Source organism: Sycon ciliatum, chromosome 8, assembly GCF_964019385.1.
Source record: "Sycon ciliatum chromosome 8, ocSycCili1.1, whole genome shotgun sequence".
Lineage (NCBI taxonomy): Eukaryota > Metazoa > Porifera > Calcarea > Leucosolenida > Sycettidae > Sycon > Sycon ciliatum.
The window spans coordinates 24,158,711-24,172,782 of NC_088650.1; the positions used below are offsets into that span (position 1 = coordinate 24,158,711).

Here is a 14,072-nt window from a genome sequence, read left to right on the forward strand (position 1 = left end):
TATTGAACTCGCGCACTTCCCCGAAACTGGGTGAGTGCGCCCTACTCTATGGGGGGTGGGGGGGGGGGGGGTAACGAGTGGCATAGCCCTGTTCTGCCATAGTGGCTGTTGGATGCCATCTTGTTCAATGGTGGACGTCATGCTGGGTACGATGCGGTAGCTGGTCTTCAGCATACATGTTTTTCGGTTGAAAATCTTGGTGTAATTTAGGATGAAGGGAGTGTCTCAGCTTCCGCAGACCAAGACCATTCGACTCTGCACCGCAACGACATCATGTAAAAGTAGTGAAAGTTATGTCTTTTGACGGCTGAGCGTAGCGAAAGAGTGCAAAAAACGAACGTTTCACGCACAAACATTTTTGTGCATTTGCTCTTGTTCTGCGCAACTCCATTGAACCTGCCATCGTGGTCGTGAACTGAACAGTTGCTTTGTGAGTGAAAACACATTGGTAATAGGCCATGCTTCCCCGTAAATAATAGGATTGATTGTATTGGAGGTGAAAAGTACTTTGTATGCAGGGCTCTGGCCAACGGGGGTTAGGGCAGCGCCCTCCTCCCCCCCCCCCCCCCCCACCTTACTCTGATGGTGCCCCTTCTCATTTTCAATTTTGTGGTTTTTTCAGTTCACACAGCGAAAATTCGGCCACAAATCGATCATTCCGGGTGTTCTCTGTGCTAATTGTTGTTGTTTGTTTATTTAGAGTGGAAAAACAAAAAAACAGGCAAATTTGCCTAGTTACATGACAGTATCGACTAAAAAGGAGAATAAAGTGTAAAAGGCCAATGAAGGTAATGATACTGAGTAGAGTGGGTAAAAAAGTATTAAAAGCCAGTTAGGCCAGTAAAGGAAATGATAATAAAGCGGGCAGTGGCATTACTGAAAAGCAGCATGTGCTGGGAGGGATCGCATGAATCTGTGGTACTGTGGGATTTTCCTGATGTTGGGCTGGAGCCTGTTCCACAGTGATACACATTGGAATGAGGCAGAATTTGTGCCTACTAAATGTGTTGCATCTTTGTGACAAAGCAATATTAGAACATGGAAAGGACGAGTGAACTGTGTTTTCTCTTACCCCCCCCCCCCCTCTCTCTCTCTCTCTCTCTCTCCTACATTTGTTTCCTGGCCAGGATACTGATGTGGTACCGGTTTTTGTTGTTTTATCAACTTTTATGTTTCTAGCTTGCATACAGAAGGCAACAATTGCCCCCTTCCAGGTCTGTTTCCAGAGCATGCTGCCGCAACTATTTTTTGGCATTAGCGAAATGCGAGGTAAGGCTTGAGCATGCTGGTGCTGTTCTTGTAAGTACTGCCTTTCATGCACTGAAATGTAGAATCCTCGACCCGCAGATGATCATCCATCGTGCGCATGGTGATAGACTTATCAGTGTACTGGATTGCCTTGATACCGTGTCTGGTACGTATCATAAGACTGAACAGCGGAGACGGATGTTGTTTAGCTGTGACTTGAAGTAACTTAGTGTTGTGTCATGTACACAAGAGAATGAACACGTAGGTGACTTACTTGCAGCATGGTCGACTGGACTGCTACTGTGACTGGTGTACATGTCACAATAGGACTGTGCTCAATTGGGAACGAGGGCCGAACGCTGCCTGAGTACCGCAGCCTGCTTGGGACAAGATGGTCTGATTCATGGTCCGGCGGAGTAGATGTTCTGGGAGCTTAACGTTCATCCGTGCTTCTATAAGAACAAAGCGACGCATTCAGTGAAAAAGTTTACACGAATCACTATCTTGTAGGGCGCACTTACCCAGTTTCGGTGGAAGTGTGCAAGTTCGATTGGGAATAAAGGGAAAGGACTCGGATGGAGAGCCAAGGACTAGTTTATAGAAGAAAAAACGTAAAAAGCGTAACTTGTAGTTCCTTAAAGTTGGTTGTTCCAACGAGGAACACACGCTTCTTGCCAAACTTGACACTTGACTGACTCACGACTGTCACTCGGAGCACACGAGGAGCACGTCGCACCTTCCACTCGGCGAACCTGCAAGAAAGTACCACTCCCTGCTCAATACACAGTGTTTCGGGGAATTCACCCCTCATCAGTTGAGCTTGAGTAGGCTGAGGAAGAGTGTGCCTGAAAAGCAGCACTTATCATATACTGCTCCCCAGGTCGAACCATCACCAGGGATACCGTGGCAAACTTACAATGCTTTGTTTCCAGCACGACAAACACCTCGTGAAGCCCCAGGTAGCAGCGTGAGTCAGAGTCGCTCGTGGAGTTGTGCTAAACAGACGTTGAGAGCCAGTAGCTATTCACAACGCTGTCACCGGCTCCAACAACTAGTCACACGTCCACGTGAGGGACAACAACAGCGTGTGTTCCTCGTTGGAACAACCAACTTCATGACTAATACCGCCGAAGTCGCAACTTCTAAGTTCGTATTGTAATTTTTTCTTCTTCTACAAATAAAGGGAAATGTAGTGTTTGAGCTTTCTCAAATCGAGAACAGTAAATTCCGCACCCTGAAGACTACCAGTAGTGAAGTTTTGAGTATTGGTCCTACTTCCATTTTAGTCAAGTATGGAACATTCTGTGTTTCCCTACTTGTGGCATTCAAGCGTGGAACACATCCATGTACATGATGTACATGTATGTGGTCTCAAAGGGATATGATGTGACTTGACGTGTAGTTTAAAAGATAATAGACACCCTTAGCAAACAACGGTAACGCTATTTTTTACGGTACTTGTACCTTGATCACCCAAATAGCATTGAAGCCGAAGCGTAAAAACGTTATGGGGGCTGATTTATTGGCAAACAACGGTAACACTATTTTTTACGGTACTCGTGCCTTGATCACCCAAATAGCGTTGAAGCCGAAGCGTAAAAACGTTATGGGGGCTGATTTATCGTTGTGACAAACGGTACGTTTTTAGGCCAAATATTGCCGCGATAGAGCGTACCCATTTCACCTTGCATCGCGTATATGGCGCCGTAAATGGTTGTACCGCGCGAATTAAAAGTTGTACTCATGGCAACAGTGTATGTGTGTTACCAAACAGCAGCCTGATGCTTTCTTCGACTTTATTAGCCTAACTCCGGCCACGGTGTATTGTGAGAAATGTCACGTAAGTGTGTGTGTGAAAACACTGAATGATTGTGAGAAATGGCACGTAAGTGTGTGTGAAAACACTGAATGATTGTGAGAAATGGCACGTAAGTGTGAAAAAATAGATAGATCGAAGACACCTAAATTTGTCTTTTAAGAACCAATGGTGAGGGTAAGACCTCACTTCAATTTGATGGGCGCGAAGGTCGCGAGCAAAAGTAACAAATAGCCATCTACTACCTGTATCCCTAAAATTAATGCTAGATACCAGTACATGCTAGATACCAGTACATGCTAGATACCAGTACATGCTAGATACCAGTACATGCTAGATACCAGTACATGCTAGATACCAGTACATGCTAGATACCAGTACATGCTAGATACCAGTACATGCTAGATACCAGTACATGCTAGATACCAGTACATGCTAGATACCAGTACATGCTAGATACCAGTACATGCTAGATACCAGAACATGCTAGATACCAGAACATGCTAGATACCAGAACATGCTAGATACCAGTACATGCTAGATACCAGTACATGCTAGATACCAGTACATGCTAGATACCAGTACATGCTAGATACCAGTACATGCTAGATACCAGTACATGCTAGATACCAGTACATGCTAGATACCAGTACATGCTAGATACCAGTACATGCTAGATACCAGTACATGCTAGATACCAGTACATGCTAGATACCAGTACATGCTAGATACCAGTACATGGGGAGTAGAGGGAAAGCATCAGGCCACTGTGTGCTAACATACATTACTAAAGTAACGCCAGTTACTCACCCAACAGCCCTCTGCTATTGGTGAGAAGAAATGGTTGTGGAACTCAAAGGGAAGGGATTCTAGCAATGGCTACCGAGTACTGACCCAAGCGACCCGTATTGAAAATAGAATGAAATAATTGGATGTAAAACGCAAGTCAAGAAAAGTACTAGTAATGAAGTACAAGAGGAGCTGCCAACACCGAAGCATGCATCAGGAGAGCTTACTGAAGCACTGTGTCTGTGGCTGGACCTGTGACACCAGCATAGTGCCTGTTGAACACATCAGTGCTCTTCCATCTACCTCGGCACTGTACAACGGATGGTTCAATGTTGTTGCTTATAGCCGTCCTAGCTCCTGTCGGTCGTAGCGTCCTGGCGGTTATTCTGTTCTCCTGCCCGGAATCCTTCACGGCTTGCGTCAGAATGCGAGCGATAGACGCCGGAGGTAATCCCTTACAAGGCGCCCGCGGAGACAAGAATATTATTGGCTGGTCTTTAACTGTCAGCCTAGCTTCTGCTGTTGGCTGAATGTATGCTTTCAGTGCTCTGACTGGACACATCTCCTCGCAGGAGGCGTATTTGACTATCACGGGGTTAGCTGACATACCTTTGTCGGTTTTGGACCCATACAGCACGATCTCTATTTCATCGCTGGTCCATGTGATACTGTCCAGGCGGAACCGCGCGCAGGAGTCTCCATCCTGCCCTTCACTAAGTGTCGGTTTGGGCACACATGCTAAGTCGGAAGGTCGGCAGAACGCAGCCAAGGACAGCAGTAGCAGAGCTTATAGTCGGAGTTGACTCACTGTCATCTCATGCGGCGTGCCTATAGAAGCTAGGTACGTCGTTATCTTGCCAATATCTGCAATTGGAGTTGCCATCCGAGGTCGAGACGTACGAGTGCGTGATGTGCGCCTTGATCCCGAGACCATTGGTCGGGGGAGCGCACTTCACCTCACCGGCATAGCTCAATAGCACCTATGTCGTAGTCCAGCGGCCCGGAGTTAGGCCCCGGAGCCGCGGCACCAACATGACTAATCTACAACTATCCCATTACAGGCCGTGCAGTGGTGGCCGTAACTACAATTACATTATTAGACATACCGACACCACATCCACTCGCACATCAGACATATTTAGACATGTTCGGGTCACACCACACCTAGACACACACTCACTCGCTGCGCCATGCCCTCACATGTACAGCACCCGCATTCACATACTTACACACATACACACACACACACACACACACACACACACACACACACACGCCTATACTTTCACATCGAGACTCACATCTTGCGGTCAGACATAATATCAAACGATACTTATCAAACGAGAGGGAAGAAAGTCGTGACTTGCCGTAAAGACGAAGTTGCGAGAGAGAGAGAGAGAGAGAGAAGGAAAGTCATCGCAATAGTATCTAGTTGCGGCCATGGAAGTCCATGGCCACGAGATGGCTGGTTCCGCATGCAATAGCGTATCAAACCGTAATAAATATGTGTACGAACTGTTGCATAAAGAGCGGGAGCCATGTGGGGAAATAACAGCGTAGACCAAATAAGGGAGGCCTCAGGCCTTGTGTGAAGATATAAAATAAAGACGATTATGAACCCGTTTACGGGAGATAGATAAATAATAATACAACTAAATAAGGCATACTTGTCCCGTAGAGGCCTAAAAGGCACGTGCCAATCGTATGGATACGACACCTACACGCCCATTGTAGTCCCCTATGTTCTCTTTTTGTTGTTGTTTTTCTCTTCCATTCTATATGTAGGCATGTGCACTTTCATAAAAAAATAAAAATAATAAAAAATAAGCCGGTGCAGACTCGATCAAGCAGAGCGGTGTCAGGTGCTTCGCTTCCACGAAGGTCAGCCACAAAGCGTATCGCTTGCAGTTGCAGATGCAGTTGCCGTTTCAATTTTCGATTCGCTCTGAGAATAGGAGCAGGTCTTGTGCTTGGCGGGATAAGCACATGTTTTCGCTCCAGCTGGCGGCCATGCCAATATCCCTGTAGACTGCTCGAAGTATCATGCGGGCTGGCGCAATTGCCTTCGTGCAGGCCATAATTCGTCCTGCGATCTGCGCCACCAGTCGTACTGGAACGGGTCCAGTCGATGTCTTCGCCAACAAGTTCCGAATTGCGCGTCGGATGTTTCTGAGCTTGTCGGTCGGCACGAGGACGGTAACGTGGTGGCCAGCTGTTTCCATGATCATTCCCAGATATGATGTGGTCTGGCTGGGAATCAGGGACAACTTGTCCAAGTTGACGTTCAGCTGCAGCCGTCGAATCACTGCCATAACACTGTCGGTTATGAGGCATGAGACATGAGGCCATCAGCAACCAGTCATCTACGTATGCTGTTACTCTAACTCCCAGGGTGGATGGGATGTACTTGAGGGCCTCCCGCATCGTTTTCATAAACGCCCAAGGACTCACAGCCAGGCCAAACGATAGTACTCAAAATTGATGCCAATTTTCCTGCCCATGCGAAGCCAAGGTAAGTTCGCGAACTGGGGTGTACCGGTACGTAGTGAAACCCATTCTTCAAGTCCAGCGTTGTGCACCAGTCTCCTGGCCGCATGCTCTCGTGGAGGGTCTCCAAGTTCTCATACCGAAAGCGGGGAGTGACTACTCTTCTGTTTCAGACGTTTCAAGTTGAGCACCATGCGCATCTTGCCGTTCTTCTTTGGGAACACGGTGATTGGAGACACCCACATCGGTGGGATGGCGGTCTTCTCGATAGCTCCTTGGTTCAGCAATTCTTGGATGTGCTCCGTGAGGAACACGCTGTGGTTGGAGGAGGTCTGTGGGTTCGGCATGTAGAAAGGCTCCTGAGAACCGTTGAACCGGATGCGAAATCCGTTCTGAAGCCAGTCCAGCACCAGTGGCGACGTGCCGATCCTGCGCCATTCCTCCGTATCTGTAATCATTGCGCCAACTAGTAGTCTGTTGGAGGTCTAGCACCTCGGCCCCTTCTGCGGCCTCTGAGGTAGCTTGTGGTCCTTCCTCACCTCGGATATCCTCGGTATGGCTCGGCGGGACTCCTATAGGAACTCTGCGCTCCGGCGTGCAGTACCTCTCCAGAGATGGGTTATGAGTCGTCGATCCTCTTCTGAAAATAGGTCAAACGACCGCAGTTGCTGCACCAGACGTCTCTGCTGAGGAGGGAGGCACTCGTAGGCGATGTCGGTCCTGGCCGACTGGAGCGCGGCTAGCTGAGTGACCGCGACTGTTTCGACTCGGGAGCGGAGATCTTCTGTGGGAATGTCGAGTTGACAGAGTCGGATGATGGTGGACGTATGTCTAGCGAACTTGGCAAGCTGTCTTGCGTGGGCCGCGAAAAAGAAGCAGAAGAAGAAGAAGAAGAAAGCACAGTTGAGTCACAGTTGAGTCACGACTCAAGTCCAAGCCTAGATGCTGGCTAGCCATAAAAATAAACCTTTAAAATTCTCTTGAATGATCTATGGCAGGCGAGGGACTTGAACTCTTGGGGCAGGGCGTTCCATGATCTTACAGCAGAAACGAGCCGCCGACAGTCACCAGAGACTCGCCTGGTGGCAGGGACAACATACGCATTTGGATCATTGATCCGAGTGACGCCTTCAGTCTGGCGACGTAGGCGCTTTGACAGGAGATTACTAATTTTGGCGGTGTGGATACGAAGCATGAGGAGGCGGAGTTTACAGTGGGCGTTGTGGATGATGGGGATGAGGCCTAGACGGGTGTAGATGGGATCTGTGTGGGAGGGGAATGGCTGGTTGGCAACGCAGCGGATACATCGCTTGTCGAAGACCGAAAGCTGATGCCGTTGGTGCGCAGAGAGAACCGAGAAGAAGGCATTAGATCCATATAACATGTCCGGTAGTATTAATTAACGATCTGTAAAATAGCAGGGCTTGTCAGTTAAAGGGAAAGTTGATGCAAAAATTAAAATTTCACCAGTTGTAGTCTTCGGGGTGCTGAGTCGAATGGTCTTGGTCCAAGAAAGCTGAGACGCTCCCTTCCTACTTGAATCCCAATCGAACTCGCGCACTCCCACCGAAACTGGGTGACTGCGCCCTACTAGATGGAGATTTGTATGCAACATGTCACTAAAAGCGCCATTTCTTTCTTATACAAGCACGGATGACCGCGATTGGCCCATATGTTGTAGTCTTTTGGACGCTGAGTTGACTGGTTTTGGTCCGAAAAGGCTGCGATGCAGCGTTCCTCCTTTATTCCCAATCTAACATGGTTGAACAAGCGGTCACGTGCTCCTGGATGCCCAAATCACCTGGTCACCACGCCACCTGGTCACCTGGTCACCACGCCAGCAGGTGACAACTTTCACACCAAGGTTCAACTCGAGTTCAACTCGAGTGACAGGACTGCACCCAAAAAAGGTCAAACAGGCTAGTAAGTTGTACCCTGCAGGCACGGTGACCAGGTGACTGGTGTACGCAGGAGCACGTGACCGCTTGTTCAACCATGTTCGATTGGGAATAAAGGAGGAACGCTGCATCGCAGCCTTTTCGGACCAAAACCAGTCGACTCAGTGTCCAAAAGACTATAACATATGGGCCAATCGCGGTCATCCGTGCTTGTATAAGAAAGAAATGGCGCTTTTAGTGACATTTTGCATACAAATCCCCATCTAGTAGGGCGCGGTCACCCAGTTTCGGTGGGAGTGCGCGAGTTCGATTGGGATTCAAGTAGGAAGGGAGCGTCTCAGCTTTCTCGGACCAAGACCATTCGACTCAGCACCCCAAAGACTACAACTGGTGAACGCCGTCAGTTTCTGGGAGGTCTTCCGTGTAATAGTTGCAACTTGAGTCTCCCACCGAAGCTGGGAGTCGAGATGTAAACCTAGATATCCAGCATTGGTGGTCTGAGCTAGGGGATTTCCATTGCATTCTATGTTAAGTAACAAGGGCCGGATTATGGACCGGCGAACCGGCGGATTATGCTGGAAAAGGTGGCAGATTCTGCTCGAAAAGCAGTGAAATTGTCAGAACCATACAAACCTTATGGCGGGCAATTCCTCGAATTCTGCTCCATTTCTTTATCCACATACCAAACATGCTTGAAACTTACCATAAAAGTACCGAATTCTGCCAATCTTTCTGCCGGCATAATCCGCCGGTGCCTAATGCATGTGCATGTGTGAGCATGTTTGCGAGTATGTGCATATGTGTATGTGTGGTGATCTTGTTGAAGGGAGTCTGAGGTCAGGTCTTAGGGCATTTCCTTGTCCAGTGCTGCTGGATTGTCTTGTGATGTCTCTAATCAAGACACTTGGGTGCAGGTCTACCGCTTGCTGTGCCACTTGATTAGTCTTGCTTGGGTTAACTTTGAGGACTGCTGCCGTGCACCGCTCACCTGCCTTGCCAACCCGGCAAGCATACAGTTACTTCGAAGTATGAATTGAAGTGGAATTGGCAGCAATGTAGCCATCGAGGCCCGGGCTACAATGGCATTACTTGGATCGCAGTGGGTCAGGGTAAAGGGTCGGTGCTGTTTGGGATTCTCTGTCAAAGAGCTTACCTGGGCCTCCGGGAGGGAAACAATGCCCGGGGCCTCCGGGAGGGAAACACTGCCCGGGGAGAGTCTTGGGGAGGGAAACACTGCCCAGGGCCTGGGGGGGGACCTGTCCGGCGCCTTCGGGGGGGGGGGGACACCGCCTGGAGGAGGAGGGGGGCACTGCCAGTAAACCAGCAGAGTGCCTAGCAAGTTCATATTCACGGCCATGTGTGCACGGCCTTCCCTTCGCCCATGACTGGAAACACGATCCAAGCTCGATTGGTGGACGGCCCTGTGTTGCGGAAATCTTTGTCCGCATCTACGGTTTTTACTCTACTAGTGCTACAGACGCCGCTAACAGACGTGCTTCCTCGAGAGACAAAAACCCTCGGAGACTTGGGTCAACCTATCAGTTCTAGTGAATTGAGCTCTGAGGAATTGAGCGGTGGTGACTCCTAGTCAGACTCAAACGCCGTCGACTTCTTATGTATAACAGCAAGTACATCCACTCATTGTCTTGAAGTGGTGATGGTCCAATGGATCAAATTTAGTGAACACCGTGAATAGCTCCTTAGAATGTGAATACAAAAAGTATTCTAAGGGACCTTACCCAAATATTGATATGTTTTCAAATCCTGATAGGCTGATACCCTCTTCCCCAAGCATGCTGACCATCAATATGTTCAACTGATTCAGTGATTGAAGGGGAAGGTGGTCTAGAATCAAAATTTCGCTACTCATAGTCTTCAGGATGCTGAGTCAAATGATCTTGGTCTGAGGAAGCTGAGATGCTCCCTTCCTCTTTCATTCACAATCAAACTTGCCACTTCCACCGAAACTGGGTGACTGTGTCCAACTAGATGGTGATTTATACACAGTGTACTTCGAAGTATGCAAAACTCCATTCCATTCTTATAAAAGCACGGATGAACGAGATTGGCCCATCTGTTGTAGTCTTTTGGACACTGCGTCTACTGGTTTTGGTTCAAAAGGCTGCGATGCAGCGTTCGGCCCTTAATACAAAACGAACACGGTTGAGTAAGCGGTCACGTGCTGATGCGAACAGTCACCTGGTCACCGTGCCTGCAGCTTAATACCTACAGCCTGTTAGCTCGCATTCCTGTCCCTCGAGTTGAGCCTTGCTGGTGTGAAAGTTGTAGCCTACAGGCACGGTGATCAGGTAACTGGTGTACCTGAGAGCATAAAACGCAGAATGCGAATTTGGCTCGGGTGGTTTATTTCAATCTGGCTAGGCATGTACAACACTGGTGCAATGGTGTGTCCTTTGGATTCGATGTGCAGACTTTGCTACAAGTGCTTGGAGCTTCTCCATTTTCCTAAGAATGCATACATGTAACACCCCCCCCCCCCCCACACACACACACACAATTTACAAATCCATTGGTTAGCGGTTCATCATTCAGCACATTATCTGATTTAGGCTGAGCTCCCGCATATTCCCAGTCACAAGAAATGGTTCTCGTAACTGGTGAGAAATGTCAAGACTGGGCCAATAATATCCACTTCATGCTGTAGGCAGGTAGAGTAAGTGAGCACTCACCCTGCAGAGTTTACATGCCCCGCTGTGGACAATGTGTGGAAGCTATGGGCATGTTCATATGTTACACAGAAGAGAGATTGGAAGCTGTGTTGCAACTCTGAGTTTCACGTATGACTACGATCATCAGGCAACTGCACGCTACCTGTCCATATGTTATAAAGTGTTCTGGTTTATTCCATGACCGTACGCACTAGTACTTCGAAGTACCACACTGTTGCCCGGCGCTGCGTTTCTGTCAGTGTGTCGACATCCAGGTATGCACTCGCTTGTGAGTGCCCTTCAGTCCTGTTGCCATCAAGTTCACCAGCCTGCACAGCACTAATAGTCTTGCAGTCGCTGTATGAACGTCAGATATGGCACTTGGTGCACTAAAAGTCGGTCGCTGGTCACATAATGCAGGTGGTAGCTGTTTCCGGTGCAGTTACTGTGCAGAACTGCCAGTGACCGTTGATCCTCCCCTCGCTCTGTTGACTACCAGCTGGACTATGGGGGGGGGGGGCAGGGATTAGAATCAAGGCTGTCAAGTGTAGCACTATGACTACTACCAAGAGTCCATAATAGGCCATCCACACGACGTGCAAACTCACTTTTATCGTACCGTTTCCAAGGATATATACTCGCATACAATAAACTTGGGACACACGCGTGCAACTGATTTTTTGACTTGGCCGGGGGCCCTTGTGCGCACGGTTATACTTTGCACGCCAGCAAAAGTGTCGGTGGTTGAAAGTGCGTACTGCAAATGCAGCTCTTCAACAAAGGGAAATTCAAAATATATAGTTTCCCGGCATTTTCAGGTCACTATGGATACATTGACGTGTGCAAAGTTTGCCCAAGCACCGTGTGAACTGGTTGACGGTTTGCCAGTGATATCTTGGTCACATGACGTGCAAGTGTTTGCACGTCATGTGAATGGCCTATAAACAAGAGTATGCAACTGTAATTCCTTTTCTATGGGCCAGATGCGCGGCGCGGCGCTGCCTTCATTACATCATTCGGCTAGTCCGCGCACTGCGGAAATCAGCAAAGGCTCATTTTCGTCCTTTCAAGTTAATGCTAAAAGGCACTTCGGATAATTGATCGTTCGGATACACTGTACAGTGTACTTGACATTCGAATAGGCGGCATTCCACCTTTCATCCTTATTCGGGCAATATGTCACCTCTTTGTGCCTCTTTTCCATCTCTATTTGTTCCTGGTATGCATTGCCAAAAGCCTACGGTGTTGTACTCAATACGTGTACCACCATTGGTGCCTTTCAATCCAAGCCAATCCCCTAACTTCAGCTCCGCAAAGTGAAAATTCAGTCCCCACGTTCATACTACAGGTCGTCCCTCGTTAATACATAATCTCTGGGATTTGACAAATGTTATGTATTAACGGGGTTTATGTACTAAACGAAAGTGTACATAACTTGCTTGTATAGCAGAATTTTTCACTTTTTTCAACTTTTCTGAGTGTTTCTTGCTACCATGACTAGGCAGCGAGGTATTCTTGATTCCCTCGATATAACATAAAAATTATGTTATAATGGTCACATTTAGCGAAGATTCTACAGTTGACATGGTACATGCCCAGCCGCGCGCACCTGTACAGTCACTCGAAAAAAGAACAGAGCTTTGTCGGTTTGTGATGTGCGCTCTGATTGCTATGCTAATTGCGTCTACAAGTAGAAACTAGAACACGATGTGCCTCCACTGGAAGGCCAAAAGACCAGTAAATTATGTACTATTGAGGTAGGTGACATGCGGGTACGGAGAAATGTTATGTACTAACGGGGTTTATGTACTAACGGATTATGTACTAACCGACAAAATTTGTATGGAAGTGACCACGTTTCGTCCGGGACTTGAGATTTCTTATGTACTAACGGGGTTTATGTACTAACCAGACTCGTATTAACGGGGGACGACCTGTACACGCTTCTCAATTGCCACACCCTGCCGCCTACGCATACGTTGCCGGTGGAGAGCAGTAGATATACAGCACGAGTAGCATGTGTGATCTCCAATGTGTGCACTATACACACCACGGAACAAAACTTCCAACACCAGGAAAAGTTGGGCAACAGAACATGAAATGTGGATAAAATCAACTGCATACGTTGCCACAAGACATATGTGCACACGCATGCACACAGCACAAGCACGCACACACACGTGCACGCACGCACACACACACACACACACACCACACCCACACCCACACACACACACACACACACACACACATGAATGCACGATTGCGTGCAATATTATACTCTACATGGCTAGGCGACCAGCACCAGACCACAGTTCAAGTGTTGCACACAAGTCTAAGCCAGAATAAAGCAGGAGTGGTAGTAATGTTGAGGAGTGCTGGCTGCGATGCAGTCATTCCCTAACACCACTAGCATAGCAGTGTTGAGGAGTGCTGGCTACGATGCAGTCATTCCCTAACACCACTAGCATAACAATGTTGAGGTGTGCTGGCTGCGATGCAGTCATTCCCTAATACCACTAGCATAACAATGCTGAGGAGTGCTGGCTACGATGCAGTCATTGCCTAATACCACTAGCATAACAATGTTGAGGAGTGCTGGCTGCGATGCAGTCATTCCCTAACACCACTAGCATAGCAATGGAGGTCATACCTCAGAATCACCTCCAGCTGACTTGAGCGTATCAGACTGCGGAGGTGCTCTGGCTAGCTGCTGCTTGATGTAGTCCTGGACACTTGCACTATCTGCCGGCCAAGCTGAGCGGTCCAGGACCACCGCCCTCCATCCAGCAAGAGCCAATGAGAGACGCTGCAACTCACTAAGAATGGGAACAGCGTTGTGTTCGGCAGCCGCTCCATCTACACATATGATAGCGATAGGATCGAAACCCGAATGCCTGAGTTGCTTCGCATTACAACAGGCCGGCTTGATACGGTGCTGGCTCCACGACTTCATTGAATTATCAGCGCTGGATGCAAGCAGTGTGAAGTGAATACGAGCGTCATGCTGAGTCAGGATGTAATGTTGAATGCAATCACTGTCATCACTGCAGTACTCCAGCAGCGCATTTCCAACAGTCTCCACAAACTCGCTCGGGACAGGCCACAGGTGCTTGGAGAGCTTGAAGAAGCGCTCCAAGACATCCGGCATGGTTCTGAGTTGGC

At 48.3% G+C, this 14,072-nt stretch overlaps 1 long non-coding RNA gene across 1 annotated transcript in view; it reads left to right on the plus strand.

Annotated features, from left to right (window-relative positions):
- Positions 1-14,072, plus strand: part of LOC135822431 (uncharacterized) — a 27,851-nt gene that overhangs the window by 525 nt on the left and 13,254 nt on the right. Inside the window, exon 2 of the long non-coding RNA XR_010554494.1 lies at positions 1,180-1,269. This is a non-coding gene — a long non-coding RNA (uncharacterized LOC135822431). The remainder of the gene's footprint in view (positions 1-1,179; positions 1,270-14,072) is intronic.